The sequence below is a fragment of the Hemiscyllium ocellatum genome, unplaced genomic scaffold, assembly GCF_020745735.1.
Source record: "Hemiscyllium ocellatum isolate sHemOce1 unplaced genomic scaffold, sHemOce1.pat.X.cur. scaffold_640_pat_ctg1, whole genome shotgun sequence".
Taxonomy (NCBI): domain Eukaryota; kingdom Metazoa; phylum Chordata; class Chondrichthyes; order Orectolobiformes; family Hemiscylliidae; genus Hemiscyllium; species Hemiscyllium ocellatum.
Window position 1 is genome coordinate 270,163 of NW_026869147.1, and position 17,338 is coordinate 287,500.

The 17,338-nt window shown below is 58.9% G+C and overlaps 1 long non-coding RNA gene across 1 annotated transcript in view; it reads right to left on the minus strand.

Moving 5' to 3' along the window:
- Positions 1-12,735: 12,735 nt before the first annotated feature.
- LOC132814045 (uncharacterized) overlaps positions 12,736-17,338 on the minus strand; it is an 18,517-nt gene continuing 13,914 nt past the window's right edge. Inside the window, exon 2 of the long non-coding RNA XR_009644263.1 lies at positions 12,736-13,006. This is a non-coding gene — a long non-coding RNA (uncharacterized LOC132814045). The remainder of the gene's footprint in view (positions 13,007-17,338) is intronic.

The window sequence follows — 17,338 nt, forward strand, 5'->3', positions numbered from 1 at the left end:
TCACCCCCGTACGTCACTGCCCCCCCCCTTCAACGGCGCGTGGGGGCCCCGCCCACTCGCCGCCAGCTGTATTGTCACCCTATACGTCACCGCCCCCAGGCGGGGTTTTTGCGGAAGGGGGCGGGGGCTAGGCGAACTGGGGAGGCGCGGTTTGCCCGGGTGGGGGCGGGGCCAGGAAAACAGTGGAAGGCGGGGTTTGTGCGTGGGGGGGCGGGTCCAGGAGAACAGTGGGAGGCGGGGTTTGCCCGGGTGGGGGCGGGGCCAGGAGAACAGTGGGAGGCGCGGTTTGTGTGAGTGGGGGCGGGTCCAGGAGCATAGAGGGAGGCGCGGTTTGGCCGGGGCGGGGCGGGGCCAGGAGAATAGTGGGAGGCGCGGTTTGCCCGGGTGGGGGCGGGGCCAGGAGCATAGAGGGAGGCGCGGTTTGGCCGGGTCGGGGCGGGGCCAGGAGAATAGTGGGAGGCGCGGTTTGCCCGGGTGGGGGCGGGGCCAGGAGAACAGTGGGAGGCGCGGTTTGCCCGGGTGGGGGCGGGGCCAGGAGCATAGAGGGAGGCGCGGTTTGGTCGGGGCGGGGCCAGGAGAATAGTGGGAGGCGCGGTTTGCCCGGGTGGGGGCGGGGCCAGGAGAACAGTGGGAGGCGGGGTTTGTGCGTGTGGGGGCGGGTCCAGGAGAACAGTGGGAGGCGGGGTTTGTGCGTGTGGGGGCGGGTCCAGGAGAACAGTGGGAGGCGGGGTTTGCCCGGGAGGGGGCGGGGCCAGGAGAGTAGTGGGAGGCGGGGTTTGCCCGGGTGGGGGCGGGGCCAGGAGAACAGTGGGAGGCGGGGTTTGCCCGGGAGGGGGCGGGGCCTGGAGAATAGTGGGAGGCAGGGTTTGCCGGGTGGGGGCGGGGCCAGGAGAACAGTGGGAGGCGGGGTTTGCCCGGGTGGGGGCGGGGCCAGGAAATCCGGGAGGCGGGGTTTGTGCGGGTGGGGGCGGGGCCAGGCGAGAGAAGACCTTAATTCTGACCCTGACCCCAACTCTCACCCTAACCTTGAACCTTAACCCTAACAGTGACCTTAACCTTGACCCTGACCCCAACTCTGACCTTAACCCTAACAGTGACCTTAACCTTCCCTTCAACTTAACCCTAACGCTGACCCAGACCCCAACACTCACCCTAACCTTTAACCTTTACCCTAACAGTGACCTTAACCTTGACCCTGACCCCAACTCTCACCCTAACCCTTAACCTTAATCCTAACAGTGACCTTAACCATGACCCTGACCCTAACCCCAACTCTCACCCCAACACTGAACTTTAATCCTAATGCTGACCTCAACCCTGACACAGACCCTGACCCTAACCTCAATTCTCACTCTAAACCACAACCTTAACACTAACCCTGACATAAACCTTAACCCTTAATACTAACCCTAACACTGACCCTCACCAGAACACTGACCCTAACCCCGACCCTGACCCACACCGGAACACTGACCCTAACCCCGACCCTGACCCGCACCGGAACACTGACCCTGACCCCGACCCTGACCCACACCCGAACACTGACCCTAACCCCAACCCTGACCCACACCGGAACACCGACCCTGACCCCGACCCTGACCCGCACCGGAACACTGACCCTAACCCCGACCCTGACCCGCACCGGAACACTGACCCTGACCCCGACCCTGACCCACACCGGAACACCGACCCTGACCCCGACCCTGACCCGCACCGGAACACTGACCCTAACCCCGACCCTGACCCGCACCGGAACACTGACCCTGACCCCGACCCTGACCCACACCCGAACACTGACCCTAACCCCGACCCTGACCCACACCGGAACACCGACCCTGACCCGCACCGGAACACTGACCCTATCCCCGACCCTGACCCACACTGGAACGCTGACCCTAACCCCACCCCCCATCGATAGTGAACACCCCCCACCCCTCGTCGATGGTGAGCACCCCCCACCCCCCGTCGATAGTGAACACACCCCACACCCCGTCGATAGTGAACACACCCACCCCCCGTCGATAGTGAACACCCCCCACCCCTCGTCGATAGTGAACACTCCCCACCCCCCGTCGATAGTGAACACACCCACCCCCCGTCGATGGTGAACAACCCCCACCCCTCGTTGATAGTGAACACTCCCACCCCCCGTCGATAGTGAACACACCCACCCCCCGTCGATGGTGAACACCTCCCACCCCCCGTCGATGGTGAACACTCCCACCCCCCGTCGATAGTGAACACTCCCCACCCCCCCGTCGATAGTGAACACCTTCCACCCCTCTTCGATAGTGAACAACCCCACCCCTCATCGATAGTCAACACTCCCCATCCCCCGTCGATAGTGAACACCCCCCCACCCCCCATCGATAGTGAATACTCCCACCCCCCGTCGATAGTGAACACCCCCACCCCCCGTCGATAGTGAACACCCCCTCACCCCCCGTCGATAGTGAACACTCCCCACCCCCCGTCGATAGTGAACACTCCCACCCCTCGTCGATGGTGAACACCCCCCCACTCCCCGTCGATAGTGAACACACCCACCCCCCGTCGATAGTGAACACACCCACCCCCCGTTGATAGTGAACACACCCCACCCCCCGTCGATAGTGAACACTCCCCACCCCCCGTCGATAGTGAACACCCCCCACCCTTCGTCGATAGTGAACACCCCCCTACCCCCCGTCGATAGTGAACACACCCACCCCCCGTCGATAGTGAACACTCCCCACCCCCCGTTGATAGTGAACACCCCCCACCCTTCGTCGATAGTGAACACCCCCCTCCACTCCCCGTCGATAGCGAACACTCCCTCACCCCCCGTCGATAGTGAACACCCCACCCCCCGTCGATAGTGAACACACCCACCCACCGTCGATAGTGAACACCCCCTCACCCCCCGTCGATAGTGAACACACCCACCCCCCGTCGATAGTGAACACACCCCACCCCCTGTCGATAGTGAACACCCCGTTAGTGTTCTTTCTCGGCTATAATGTAAAGTTGTTGTTAAGCCCCTAGCGGCCCCGGGAGCTGGTGTGGCGCTCGCTTCCCTGGGAAGGGTGTCTCTCTTATAAAAGCGCGCAGGAGAGGAACCCGAGGTACTCCAGGGCTAGAGGCTCGCACCCACCCTCCACCTCTGTCCTAACCACAAGCCCCGTTGTGGGAAGCGGGTGAGGGCTGCGTTTTGCTTGTGTGTTTCTTTGGATCTAGTTGTTTAAAGTTGACCTTTCCGAGGGACGGCAGCGAAGGCAGCGCCATGTTCCCGTCGCAGCATGGACGAGGGGAGGGGAGCCATCAGCGTCCCAGCGGAATACACTGGCGGGGAGTGCACCCATCTCCAGCTCCTCCAAGACCCCTGTGAGGGACCTGGAGCTGGAGTTGGATGAACTGCGGATCATTCGGGAGGCAGAGGAGGGGGGTCATAGATCGGAGCTTTAGGGGAAAGTAGTTACTCCGAAAGTTATAGAGAGAGATGGGTGACGGTGAGGGGGGAGTGGGAGGAAGCAGCCAGTGCAGGGACCCTCTGCGGTCATTCCCCTCAAGATCAAGTATACAGTTTTGGATACTTGTAGGGGGGACGACTTACCGGGGGCAAGCAACGGGGTTCAGGCCTCTGGCACGGAGCCTGGCCCCATTGCTCAGAAGGGAAGGGTGGAGAAAGGTAGAGCGATCGTTCTTGGGGACTCAATAGTGAGGGGCACAGATAGGCGGTTTTGTGGGGGCGACAGAGACTCACGGTTGGTATGTTGCCTCCCAGGTGCAAGGGTACGTGACGTCTCTGATCGTGTTTTCCGGGTCCTTGAGGGGGAGGGGGAGCAGCCCCAGATCGTGGTCCACGTTGGCACCAACGACAGAGGGAGGAAGAGGGGTGAGGATGTCAGGCAGGCTTTCAGGGAGCTAGGTTGGAGGCTCAGAGCTAGAACGAACAGAGTTGTTGTCTCTGGTTTGTTACCCGTGCCACGTGATAGAGAGTCGAGGAACAGGGAGAGAGAGCAGTTAAACGCGTGGCTACAGGGATGGTGCAGGAGGGAGGGATTCCGGTATCTGGACAACTGGGGTTCTTTCTGGGGAAGGTGGGACCTCTATAAACAGGATGGTCTCCACCTGAACCTGAGGGGCACCAGTATCCTTGGGGGGGAGGTTTGCTAGTGCTCTTTGGGAGGGTTTAAACTAACTCTGCAGGGGCATGGGAACCTGGACTGTAGCTTCAGGGTACAGGACCTGGAGTGTAGGGAGGTTAGGAACAAGGCATCAATCTCGAAGGAGGGTGCCTGTAAACAAGAAGGTGGCTTGAAGTGTGTATACTTCAATGCCAGAAGTAAAAGAAATAAGGTAGGTGAACTTGCAGCGTGGGTTGGTACCTGGGACTTCGATGTTGTGGCCATTACAGAGACGTGGGTAGAACAGGGACAGGATTGGCTGTTGCAGGTTCCAGGGTTTAAATGTTTTAGCAGGGTCAGAGCTGGGGGTAAAAGAGGGGGAGGTGCGGCATTGCTAGTCAAGGATAGTATTACAGCGGTGGAATGGACGATGGAGGAAGTCTCGCCATCTGAGGTAGTTTGGGCTGAGGTTAGAAATAGGAAAGGTGAGGTCACCCTGTTAGGAGTTTTCTACAGGCCTCCTAATAGTCCGAGAGACATATAGGAAAGGATTGCGAGGATGATTCAGGAGAAGAGTGAAGGTAGCAGGGTGGTTGTTATGGGGGACTTTAACTTCCCAGATATTGACTGGGAAAGCTATAGCTCGAGTACGTTAGACGGGTCGGTGTTTGACCAATGTGTGCAGGAGGGTTTCCTGACACAATATGTAGACAGGCCAACAAGAGGGGAGGCCATACTGGATTTGGTTCTGGGTAATGAACCAGGCCCGGTGTTAGACTTGGAGGTAGGTGAGCACTTTGGGGACAGTGACCACAACTCGGTGACTTTTACTCTAGTGATGGAGAGGGATAAGTGTGCGCCGCAGGGCAAGAGTTATAGCTGGGGGCAGGGAAATTATGATGCAGTGAGGCATGACTTAGGGTGGGTGGCTTGGAAAAGTAGGCTTCAAGAGAAGAACACAATCGATATGTGGAGATTGTTCAAGGAGCAGCTACTACGTGTCCTCGATAAGTATGTACCTGTCAGGCAGGGAGGGAAGGGTCTTGTGAGGGAGCCGTGGTTTAATAGGGAATTGGAATCCCTTGTGAAAGGGAAGAGGGCGGCCTATGTAATGATGAGGCGTGAAGGTTCAGTTGGGGCGATTGAGAGTTATAAGGTAGCCAGGAAGGATCTAAAGAGCAAGCTAAGAGAAGCGAGAAGGGGACATGAAAAGTCCTTGGTTGGTAGGATTAGGGAAAACCCAAAGGCTTTCTATAGGTATGTCAGGAATAAAAGGCTGACTAGGGTAGGTAGCGGTCCAGTCAAGGATAGTAGTGGGAAGTTGTGTGTGGAGGCGGAGGAGATTGGAGAGACTCTGAATGAATACTTTTCGTCAGTATTCACTCAGGAACAGGACACTGTTGCTGGTGTGAATATGGAGTCACAAGTGATTAGAATGGATGGCCTGAAAATATGTAGGGAAGAGGTTCTGGGAATATTGGAGAGGATGAAAATAGATAAGTCCCCTGGGCCTGATGGCATTTACCCCAGGATCCTATGGGAAGCTAGGGAGGAGATAGCAGAGCCATTGGCCTGGATTTTTATGTCGTCGTTGTCAACGGGAATAGTACCAGAGGACTGGAGGATAGCGAATGTGGTCCCCTTGTTCAAGAAAGGGAGTAGGGATAGCCCGAGTAACTATAGGCCGGTGAGTCTGACTTCTGTTGTGGGCAAAGTCTTAGAGAGAATTGTAAGGGATAGGATTTATGAACATCTGGATAGGAATAATGTGATCAAGGATAGTCAGCATGGTTTTGTGAAGGGCAGGTTCGTGCCTCACAAACCTTGTTGAGTTCTTTGAGAAGGTGACCAAGGAGGTGGACGAGGGTAAAGCAGTAGATGTGGTGTATCTGGATTTTAGTAAGGCGTTCGATAAGGTTCCCCATGGTAGGCTAATGTTAAAACTACGGAGGTATGGCATTGAGGATACATTAGAGGTTTGGATTAGGAATTGGCTGGCTGGAAGGAGACAGAGGGTAGTAGTTGATGGTATAGGTTCATCTTGGAGTGCAGTTACTAGCGGTGTACCTCAAGGGTCTGTTTTGGGACCATTGCTGTTGGTCGTTTTTATAAATGACCTGGAGGAGGGGCTAGAAGGTTGGGTGAGCAAGTTTGCAGATGATACGAAAGTCGGTGGAGTTGTGGATAGTGAGGAAGGAAGTGGCAGGTTACAGCGGGATATAGATAAGCTGCAGAGCTGGGCAGAAAGGTGGCAAATGCAGTTCAATGTAGCTAAGTGTGAAGTGATTCACTTTGGTAGGAGTAACAAGAAGATGGAGTACTGGGCTAATGGTAGGCTACTTGGTAGTGTGGATGAGCAGAGGGATCTTGGTGTCCATGTACACAGATCTCTGAAAGTTGCCACCCAGGTAAATAGTGCTGTGAGGGAGGCATATGGTGTACCGGGCTTTATTGGCAGAGGAATTGAGTTCCGGAGTCCTGAGGTCATGTTGCAGTTGTATAAGACTCTGGTGCGGCCTCATCTGGAGTATTGTGTGCAGTTTTGGTCGCCATACTATAGGAAGGATGTGGAGGCATTGGAACGAGTGCAGAGGAGGTTTACCAGGATGTTGCCTGGCATGGTAGGACGATCGTATGAGGAAAGGCTGAGGCACTTGGGGCTGTTCTCAGCGAAGAGAAGGTTTAGGGGAGATTTGATAGAGGTGTACAAGATGGTTAGGGGTTTAGATAGGGTCGACACTGAGAACCTTTTACCGCGTATGGAGTCAGCTGTTACTAGGGGACACAGCTTTAAATTAAGGGGTGGTAGGTATAGGACAGATGTTAGGGGTAGATTCTTTACCCAGCGGGTTGTGGGTCCATGGGATGCCCTGCCAGTAGCAGTGGTGAACTCTCCCTCTTTATGGGCATTTAGATGGGCATTGGATAGGCATATGGAGGTTATTGGGCTAGTGTAGGTTAGGGTGGGCTAGGATCGGCGCAACATCGAGGGCCGAAGGGCCTGGACTGCGCTGAATGTTTCTATGTTCGATGTTCTACACCCCCACACCCCCCGTCGATAGTGAACACCACCCACCCCCCGTCGATAGTGAACACTCCCCACCCCCCGTCGATAGTGAACACCCCCACACCCCTCGTCGATAGTGAACACCCCCCACCCCTCGTCGATAGTGAACACTCCCCACCCTCCGGCGATAGTGAACACCCCCCTCACCTCGTTGATAGTGAACACTCCCCACCCCCCGGCGATAGTGAACACCCCCACCCCCCCGTCGATAGTGAACACTCCCCACCCCTCGTCGATAGTGAACACTCCCCACCCCCCGTCGATAGTGAACACCCCCCACCCCTCGTCGATAGTGAACACTCCCCACCCCTCGTCGATAGTGAACACCCCACCCCCTCGTCGATAGTGAACACTCCCCACCCCCCGTCGATAGTGAACACACCCCATCCCCGTCGATAGTGAACACACCCACCCCCCGTTGATAGTGAACACACCTCGCCCCCCCGTCGATAGTGAACACACCCTCCCCCCGTCGATAGTGAACACACCCACCCCCCGTCGAAAGTGAACACACCCCACCCCTCGTCGATAGTGAACACCCCCACCCCTCGTCGATAGTGAACACACCCCCACCCCCCCGTCGATAGTGAACACTCCCCCCTCCAACCCTTGGCAGTGATCTCCTCCCATCCCCTCATCGATAGTGAGCAGAGACGGGGCCCTGCACTCCCAGTTGTGGGGCTGCGTTTTGTGTGTGTGTGTGTCTGTGTGTGTGTGTGTGTGTGTGTGTGAGAGTGTGTGTGTGTGAGTGTGTGTGTGAGTGTGTGTGTGGTGTGAGTCCGGTATTAGGAGCGGTCCCCCCCTCCCTGTTACAGGGTACGTCCCTGGGTGAGTGGGGGAGCGGGTGTGGGGCAGGACCCCGGAGAGAGAGAGAGAGAGAGAGAGGTCGGGACCTCCTGGATCCTCAGGTCTTGGAGGACGAGGTGGGGTGCAGTAGTTACCCTCCCCTCCCCTCCCCCCAGGAAGGTGGGAGGTCGCGTTGCGTCCCCCTGGAACACCCTGTTCGGTCTTCCTCCCCAGGACCCCCACCCTCCCTAATGCAGGGCACCCGCTGAACGGGACATCCCAGATTGCCGGGAGATTTCGGCGTCTGTTTCCTTCCCCCCCACCAGAGCCTTATAAAAACCACGAAGTTGGGGGGGGCTTGAAACGGTTAACCAGACCGCCGTACACGGGAAAGTTGATGGGCAGAGCGAGAGAGAGAGAGAGGGGGGGGGGGGGCGAGAAGGGGATCGCGGTAAGAGTTGGCGGGTCGGGTTAAAATTGGACAACTCATCGGTGCGGCCGCGTTGCCGAAAGGGGCGCGGACGGTCGCCCTGGGACAGACGGACGGGCTTTCCCCAGCGACCAAGAGGGGTTTGAGGAGGGTTCGGATTGTTTCCAGGAAGTTGGGGGGGGGGGGGGGGAAGGAGATCGGGGTGCGGACCGAGGAGAGCGTTTAAGGTGAGCCGGGGGTAAGGTTTTTTTAGCTGCGGGGGGGGGGGGGGGGAGGGAAGTCGTTCTCACCGGGCGCCCGGGACGCGTTGCCGGCTGGAGAGGGTGAGGGGGAAATGGGAACTGGGCGGCCGGTTTCGCCGGTGGGATTCGGGGGGCCTGTTCCCGAGCTACGGATTTCCCTCGTGCTCAGAAGACCCCTCGTCCCACGGGCCTAGCCACGAACCGACTCACCTCCCACCACCAGCAGCGCGCGCGCCACGCCGCTCCTCCGATCGTCCTCAAACTGTACCCCCTCCTGGTGACGGCCCCGGGGGGGGGAACGGAAAACTCTCTGGGCGCCCACGCTGTCCCTCCTCCCCTCCTTCCTCCATCCGCGCCTCGCCACCTCCATCCCCTCCTTCCTTCCCCAACGAGAGGGCTCCCCCTCGCGCTCTCCTGCCCTCCCAGTCCGAAGCGAGATGCCCACCCAACGCCGGGAGGGGAGGTCTCAGGGCTGCAGGGAGATTTCGGGGCCGGTTTTGTCCCCCAGAGCGCCTGGGGTCCCGGTGAGCTGGAAGCCCGCTCGCCTTTCGGCGCGACCCTCCTTCACCGGACGGCAGCGTTGGCTCCCAGTCCCGGCAAATCCCCCCTCCGCACTTCCGGGAGCGCGGCATCCCAAGCGCGGCCTTATCCAGGGCTCCGTAGAGCTGCAGCTCTGAAACTCAAACCCTTCCCTCCCTGCCCTCTCCCTTCCCCGGGACCCCCCCCCCCCCCCCTCTCGCGAACCAAAGCCCACACGCCCTACGCCTCCCGTCCCACGTAAGCCAGGGCGGATTGAGTCCTGCTGCGGGATAAGATGGCGCCGTTTTCTGGGCCGGCTGCTCCGGAATTCCGGCGGCTACCCCTCTCCAACTCCGAAACCCTTCCCAAACCCACCCATCCCTCGGTTCCGGGTTACGTCGTTCCCCCCTTTTGTCGGACCGCTCCCCCCCCCTTCCTAGAGACAAAGCCGGCGCTAATGTCCCGTGAAATGGTCAATCCCAGGGAGCGGATGTTTCCCGCTGGATTGGCGGAGTTGCGGATGGCGCTGGAGGGATGTAGCCGGTGGCAGAGGGACAGGGATAGGCCGCAGGGCTGGGCTGAGCGGCAGCAGATGGAGGTTTGATGCAGACAAACATGTCAAGATTCACTTCGGAAAGGAGCGCATCTCAGCCACGCCATCTCGCCGTCCCCCCTGACGAATTATCGGACACGTCTCACCGCAGTCACCGTCTTCTCTCGGGTCCCCCCGGGGCCCTTCCCCATCAAGTGCCGCATCTTGGGAAAGCGAATCTCTCACACGCTGAACGGTGCGGTCGCGGGGAGCGTCGCTGGACAGAGAGAGAGAGAGACCTGGGAGTGCAGGGTCACGGCTCCTTGAACTGTGGAGTCGCGGGGAGAGGGGAGAGTGCAAAGCGGCGTTTGGGATCTCATCCTTTCTCGGTCAAGAGGATGGAGGACAGGGAGTTGGGAGGGTCACGTTGCGGCTGTACGGGACACTGTTGGAATATCGCCTGCGATTCTGGTCTCCTTCCGCTCGGGAAGGGTTGGGAAAAGCTGGACAAGGATATTGAGCTCCAGGGAGAGGTTGGGGGGCTGTTTTCCCTGGAGTATCAGAGGCTGAGGGACCTTATAGAGGTTTATAAAATCATGAGGGGGTTAGGATAAACAGACAAAATCTTTTCCCTGGGGGGGGGCGGGGAGTCCAGAACGAGAGGGGCGTAGGTTGAGGGGGAGAGGGGACAGATATGAAAGGGGCCTAAGGGGCAACTTTTTCACCCAGAGGGTGGTACGGGCATGGAATGAGCTGCCAGAGGATGTGGCGGTTGGTACAATTGCAACGTCTAAGAGGCATTTGGACGGGGATATGAAAATGGAGGGCTGGGCTCTGGGAGGAGGGACGGGATTGGCTTGGGATACCCGGGTCAGCATGGACGGGTTGGACCGAAGGGTCTAGTTTCCGTGCTGGACATCTTAAGAACCTCCGCACTGGGCACCATCCTCCACTCCCTTGCCCATCCTACCCATAACCGGGCAGACAGATCTGTAGGCAGTACCCCAGGGCAGCTGCGATATGGCCCCCAACTCATTCCCTCAACCAACCAACGCTCAGACGCCGCCTGTCGTTCCAGAGACCCTGGGGTTGGTTTGGCAACTTCGGTTGGAGGAGTGAAGGGCCAGCAAACAGACGGAGACGCACCACCAAGTAGGGGTTGACGAAACAGACGGACAAGAAACGATGGCCATCAGAGAGGTGGGCCTCAGATTGGCGCAACATCGAGGGCTGATGGGCCTGTACTGGTGCTGGAGTGTTCTACGTCAACATCCACCCCCCCCAAGAGAGCCAAGGCCTGAGTCAGCCGCGAGAGAAACGACCCAGAATGCCTCAGCCTTGACCAAACAGGCCAAGGGGAGAGCAGACAGGAGCCCTCCGGGACTTCCCGGGACAGCCTGAGGGCGGGGAGAGGGGGAACGCCGCTGAGACTGAAGGGGCCATAGTGCCCCAGGGATGTGTAGGTTAGGGTGGGTTGGCCGGGGGGACAGTGTCCCATAGTGCCCCAGGGATGGGGAGGTTAGGGTGGGTTGGCCGTGGGGACAGTGTCCCATAGTGCCCCAGGGATGTGTAGGTTAGGGTGGGTTGGCCGTGGGGACGGTGTCCCATAGTGCCCAGGGATGTGTAGGTTAGGGTGGGTGGGCCGTGGGGACAGTGTCCCATAGTGCCCCAGGGATGTGTAGGTTAGGGTGGGTTGGCCGTGGGGACGGTGTCCCATAGTGCCCCAGGGATGTGTAGGTTAGGGTGGGTTGGCCGTGGGGACAGTGTCCCAGAGTGTCCCAGGGATGTGTAGGTTAGGGTGGGTTGGCCGTGGGGACAGTGTCCCATAGTGCCCCAGGGATGAGGAGATTAGGGTGGGTTGGCCGTGGGGACAGTGTCCCATAGTGCCCAGGGATGTGTAGGTTAGGGTGGGTTGGCCGTGGGGACAGTGTCCCATAGTGCCCAGGGATGTGTAGGTTAGGGTGGGTTGGCCGTGGGGACAGTGTCCCATAGTGCCCTAGGGATGAGGAGATTAGGGTGGGTTGGCCGTGGGGACAGTGTCCCATAGTGCCCCAGGGATGTGAAGGTTAGGGTGGGTTGGCCGTGGGGACAGTGTCCCATAGTGCCCCAGGGATGTGTAGGTTAGGGTGGGTTGGCCGTGGGGACAGTGTCCCATAGTGCCCAGGGATGTGTAGGTTAGGATGGGTTGGCCGTGGGGACAGTGTCCCATAGTGCCCAGGGATGTGTAGGTTAGGGTGGGTTGGCCGTGGGGACAGTGTCCCATAGTGCCCCAGGGATGTGTAGGTTAGGGTGGGTTGGCCGTGGGGACAGTGTCCCATAGTGCCCCAGGGATGTGAAGGTTAGGGTGGGTTGGCCGTGGGGACAGTGTCCCATAGTGCCCCAGGGATGTGTAGGTTAGGGTGGGTTGGCCGTGGGGACAGTGTCCCATAGTGCCCCAGGGATGTGTAGGTTAGGGTGGGTTGGCCGTGGGGACAGTGTCCCATAGTGCCCCAGGGATGTGAAGGTTAGGGTGGGTTGGCCGTGGGGACAGTGTCCCATAGTGCCCCAGGGATGTGTAGGTTAGGGTGGGTTGGCCGTGGGGACAGTGTCCCATAGTGCCCCAGGGATGGGGAGGTTAGGGTGGGTTGGCCGTGGGGACAGTGTCCCATAGTGCCCCAGGGATGTGTAGGTTAGGGTGGGTTGGCCGTGGGGACAGTGTCCCATAGTGCCCCAGGGATGGGGAGGTTAGGGTGGGTTGGCCGTGGGGACAGTGTCCCATAGTGCCCCAGGGATGTGTAGGTTAGGGTGGGTTGGCCGTGGGGACAGTGTCCCATAGTGCCCCAGGGATGTGTAGGTTAGGGTGGGTTGGCCGTGGGGACAGTGTCCCATAGTGCCCCAGGGATGTGTAGGTTAGGGTGGGTTGGCCGTGGGGACAGTGTCCCATAGTGCCCCAGGGATGGGGAGGTTAGGGTGGGTTGGCCGTGGGGACCGTTGCTGAGGGACTGTCTCCCGTCGACTTGGTGTCACCCTCAAACCGTTCCCCCACCCCACAAAACCCCCGGACGCACGACGGATTTACGAAGTAAATCATCTTTTTATTCCTTTCGGGATTAAAATGCGAAGCGTAAAATTAGGAAGACAGAGACAGAGAGAGAGAGAGGCGTGAGTCGCGTCCGAATTCTGCACGATGGCCTGACGGGTGGAGAGGAGACCGGGCGGCAGGCTCCGTCACTTGCGCGTCCCCTTGTTGACCCGCGACTGGTGGCAGTTGAGGCAGAGAATGTGATCATCAAGAGGGAAGCAGCCGTCTTCATTCGCCTCAGAAGAGAGCTGCTTCGAGCAATCCTAGGAAGGAGAAGGAGCACAGGGTCAGGAGCAGGGCTACTGGGATCTCCCTGTGCCAGGGAGGGAGGGTCGGCGCTGAGGGAGGGTCAGGAGCAGGGCTACTGGGATCTCCCTGTGCCAGGGAGGGAGGGTCGGCGCTGAGGGAGGGTCAGGAGCAGGGCTACTGGGATCTCCCTGTGCCAGGGAGGGAGGGTCGGCGCTGAGGGAGGGTCAGGAGCAGGGCTACTGGGATCTCCCTGTGCCAGGGAGGGAGGGTCGGCGCTGAGGGAGGGTCAGGAGCAGGGCTACTGGGATCTCCCTGTGCCAGGGAGGGAGGGTCGGCGCTGAGGGAGGGTCAGGACAAGGGCTACTGGGATCTCCCTGTGCCGGTGAGGAAGGGTCGGTGCTGAGGGAGGGTCAGGACAAGGGCTACTGGGATCTCCCTGTGCCGGGGAGGGAGGGTCGGTGCTGAGGGAGGGTCGGTGCTGAGGGAGGGTCAGGGCCGAGGGAGGGTCGGTGCCGAGGGAGGGTCAGGACTGAGGGAGGGTCGGTGCTGAGGGAGGGTCGGTGCTGAGGGAGGGTCAGGGCTGAGGGAGGGTCGGTGCTGAGGGAGGGTCAGGGCTGAGGGAGGGTCGGTGCTGAGGGAGGGTCGGTGCTGAGGGAGGGTCAGTCTGAGGGAGGGTCAGTGCTGAGGGAGGGTCAGGGCTGAGGGAGGGTCAGGGCTGAGGGAGGGTCGGGGCTGAGGGAGGGTCGGTACTGAGGGAGGGTCAGTCTGAGGGAGGGTCAGGGCTGAGGGAGGGTCGGGGCTGAGGGAGGGTCGGGGCTGAGGGAGGGTCGGTGCTGAGGGAGGGTCGGTGCTGAGGGAGGTCGGCGCTGAGGGAGGGTCGATGCTGAGGGAGGGTCAGGGCTGAGGGAGGGTGGGCGCTGAGGGAGAGTCAGGCCAAGGGCTACTGGGATCTCCCTGTGCCAGGGAGGGAGGGTCGGTGCTGAGGGAGGGTCAGGACAAGGGCTACTGGGATCTCCCTGTGCCGGGGAGGGAGGGTCGGTGCTGAGGGAGGGTCGGTGCTGAGGGAGGGTCAGGGCCGAGGGAGGGTCGGTGCCGAGGGAGGGTCAGGACTGAGGGAGGGTCAGGGCTGAGGGAGGGTCGGTGCTGAGGGAGGGTCAGGGCTGAGGGAGGGTCGGTGCTGAGGGAGGGTCAGTCTGAGGGAGGGTCAGTGCTGAGGGAGGGTCAGGGCTGAGGGAGGGTCAGTCTGAGGGAGGGTCAGGGCTGAGGGAGGGTCGGGGCTGAGGGAGGGTCGGTGCTGAGGGAGGTCGGCGCTGAGGGAGGGTCGATGCTGAGGGAGGGTCAGGGCTGAGGGAGGGTGGGCGCTGAGGGAGGGTCGGGGGTGAGGGAGGGTCAGGGCTGAGGGAGGGTCGGTGCTGAGGGAGGGTCGGGCTGAGGGAGGGTCGGGACTGAGGGAGGGTCAGGGCTGAGGGAGGGTCGGTGCTGAGGGAGGGTCGGGCTGAGGGAGGGTCGGGACTGAGGGAGGGTCAGGGCTGAGGGAGTGAGAGAGACAGAGAGAGAGAGACGTGGAGAGAGAGAGGGACACAGTGAGAGAGAGAGAGAGAGTGTGAGAGAGAGGGACACAGTGAGAGAGAGAGAGAGAGAGTGTGAGAGACAGAGGGACACAGTGAGAGAGAGAGAGAGTGTGAGAGACAGAGGGACACAGTGAGAGAGAGAGAGTGTGAGAGACAGAGGGACACAGTGAGAGAGAGAGAGAGAGTGTGAGAGAGAGAGGGACACAGTGAGAGAGAGAGAGTGAGAGACAGAGGGACACAGTGAGAGAGAGAGAGAGAGAGAGAGTGTGAGAGACAGAGGGACACAGTGAGAGAGAGAGAGAGAGTGTGAGAGACAGAGGGACACAGTGAGAGAGAGAGAGAGAGTGTGAGAGACAGAGGGACACAGTGAGAGAGAGAGAGAGAGTGTGAGAGAGAGAGGGACACAGTGAGAGAGAGAGAGAGAGTGTGAGAGAGACAGAGGGACACAGTGAGAGAGAGAGAGAGAGTGTGAGAGAGAGAGGGACACAGTGAGAGAGAGAGAGAGTGTGAGAGAGAGAGGGACACAGTGAGAGAGAGAGAGAGGGACACAGTGAGAGAGAGAGAGAGTGAGAGAGAGAGGGACACAGTGAGAGAGAGAGAGAGTGTGAGAGAGAGTGAGGGACACAGTGAGAGAGAGAGTGAGAGAGAGAGGGACACAGTGAGAGAGAGAGAGAGAGTGTGAGAGACAGAGGGACACAGTGAGAGAGAGTGTGAGAGACAGAGGGACACAGTGAGAGAGAGAGAGAGAGTGTGAGAGAGAGAGGGACACAGTGAGAGAGAGAGAGAGAGTGTGAGAGACAGAGGGACACAGTGAGAGAGAGAGAGAGAGTGTGAGAGAGAGAGGGACACAGTGAGAGAGAGAGTGTGAGAGAGAGAGAGGGACACAGTGAGAGAGAGAGAGAGAGTGAGAGACAGAGGGACACAGTGAGAGAGAGAGAGAGAGTGTGAGAGAGAGAGGGACACAGTGAGAGAGAGAGAGAGAGACAGAGGGACACAGTGAGAGAGAGTGTGAGAGACAGAGGGACACAGTGAGAGAGAGAGAGAGAGACAGAGGGACACAGTGTGAGAGAGAGAGAGAGTGTGAGAGAGAGAGGGACACAGTGAGAGAGAGAGAGAGAGTGTGAGAGAGAGAGGGACACAGTGAGAGAGAGAGAGAGAGTGTGAGAGAGAGAGGGACACAGAGAGAGAGAGAGAGAGAGTGTGAGAGACAGAGGGACACAGTGAGAGAGAGAGAGAGAGTGTGAGAGACAGAGGGACACAGTGAGAGAGAGAGAGAGTGTGAGAGAGAGAGGGACACAGTGAGAGAGAGAGAGAGTGTGTGAGAGAGAGGGACACAGTGAGAGAGAGAGAGAGAGTGTGAGAGAGAGGGACACAGTGAGAGAGAGAGAGAGAGAGAGTGTGAGAGACAGAGGGACACAGTGAGAGAGAGAGAGAGAGTGTGAGAGAGAGAGGGACACAGTGAGAGAGAGAGAGAGTGTGAGAGAGAGAGGGACACAGTGAGAGAGAGAGAGAGTGTGAGAGAGAGGGACACAGAGAGAGAGAGTGTGAGAGACAGAGGGACACAGTGAGAGAGAGAGAGAGTGTGAGAGACAGAGGGACACAGTGAGAGAGAGAGAGAGTGAGAGAGAGAGGGACACAGTGAGAGAGAGAGAGAGAGAGTGAGAGACAGAGGGACACAGTGAGAGAGAGAGAGAGTGTGAGAGAGAGAGGGACACAGTGAGAGAGAGAGTGTGAGAGAGAGGGACACAGTGAGAGAGAGAGAGAGTGTGAGAGAGAGAGGGACACAGTGAGAGAGAGAGAGAGAGTGTGAGAGACAGAGGGACACAGTGAGAGAGAGAGAGAGAGTGTGAGAGAGACAGAGGGACACAGTGAGAGAGAGAGAGAGTGTGAGAGAGAGAGGGACACAGTGAGAGAGTGAGAGAGAGTGTGAGAGAGAGAGGGACACAGTGAGAGAGAGAGAGAGAGTGTGAGAGACAGAGGGACACAGTGAGAGAGAGAGAGAGAGAGAGAGAGGGACACAGTGAGAGAGAGAGAGAGTGAGAGAGAGAGGGACACAGTGAGAGAGAGAGTGTGAGAGAGAGAGAGGGACACAGTGAGAGAGAGAGAGAGAGTGTGAGAGAGAGAGGGACACAGTGAGAGAGAGAGAGAGAGTGTGAGAGACAGAGGGACACAGTGAGAGAGAGAGAGAGTGTGAGAGACAGAGGGACACAGTGAGAGAGAGAGAGTGTGAGAGAGAGAGGGACACAGTGAGAGAGAGAGAGAGTGTGAGAGACAGAGGGACACAGTGAGAGAGAGAGAGAGAGTGTGAGAGAGAGAGGGACACAGTGAGAGAGAGAGTGTGAGAGAGAGAGGGACACAGAGAGAGAGAGAGTGTGTGAGAGACAGAGGGACACAGTGAGAGAGAGAGAGAGAGTGTGAGAGAGAGAGGGACACAGTGAGAGAGAGAGAGAGTGTGAGAGACAGAGGGACACAGTGAGAGAGAGTGTGAGAGACAGAGGGACACAGTGAGAGAGAGAGAGAGTGTGAGAGAGACAGAGGGACACAGTGAGAGAGAGAGAGAGAGTGTGAGAGACAGAGGGACACAGTGAGAGAGAGAGAGAGAGACAGAGGGACACAGTGAGAGAGAGAGAGAGAGTGTGAGAGAGAGAGGGACACAGTGAGAGAGAGAGAGAGAGTGTGAGAGACAGAGGGACACAGTGAGAGAGAGAGAGAGAGAGAGAGAGACAGAGGGACACAGTGAGAGAGAGAGAGAGAGTGTGAGAGTGAGAGGGACAC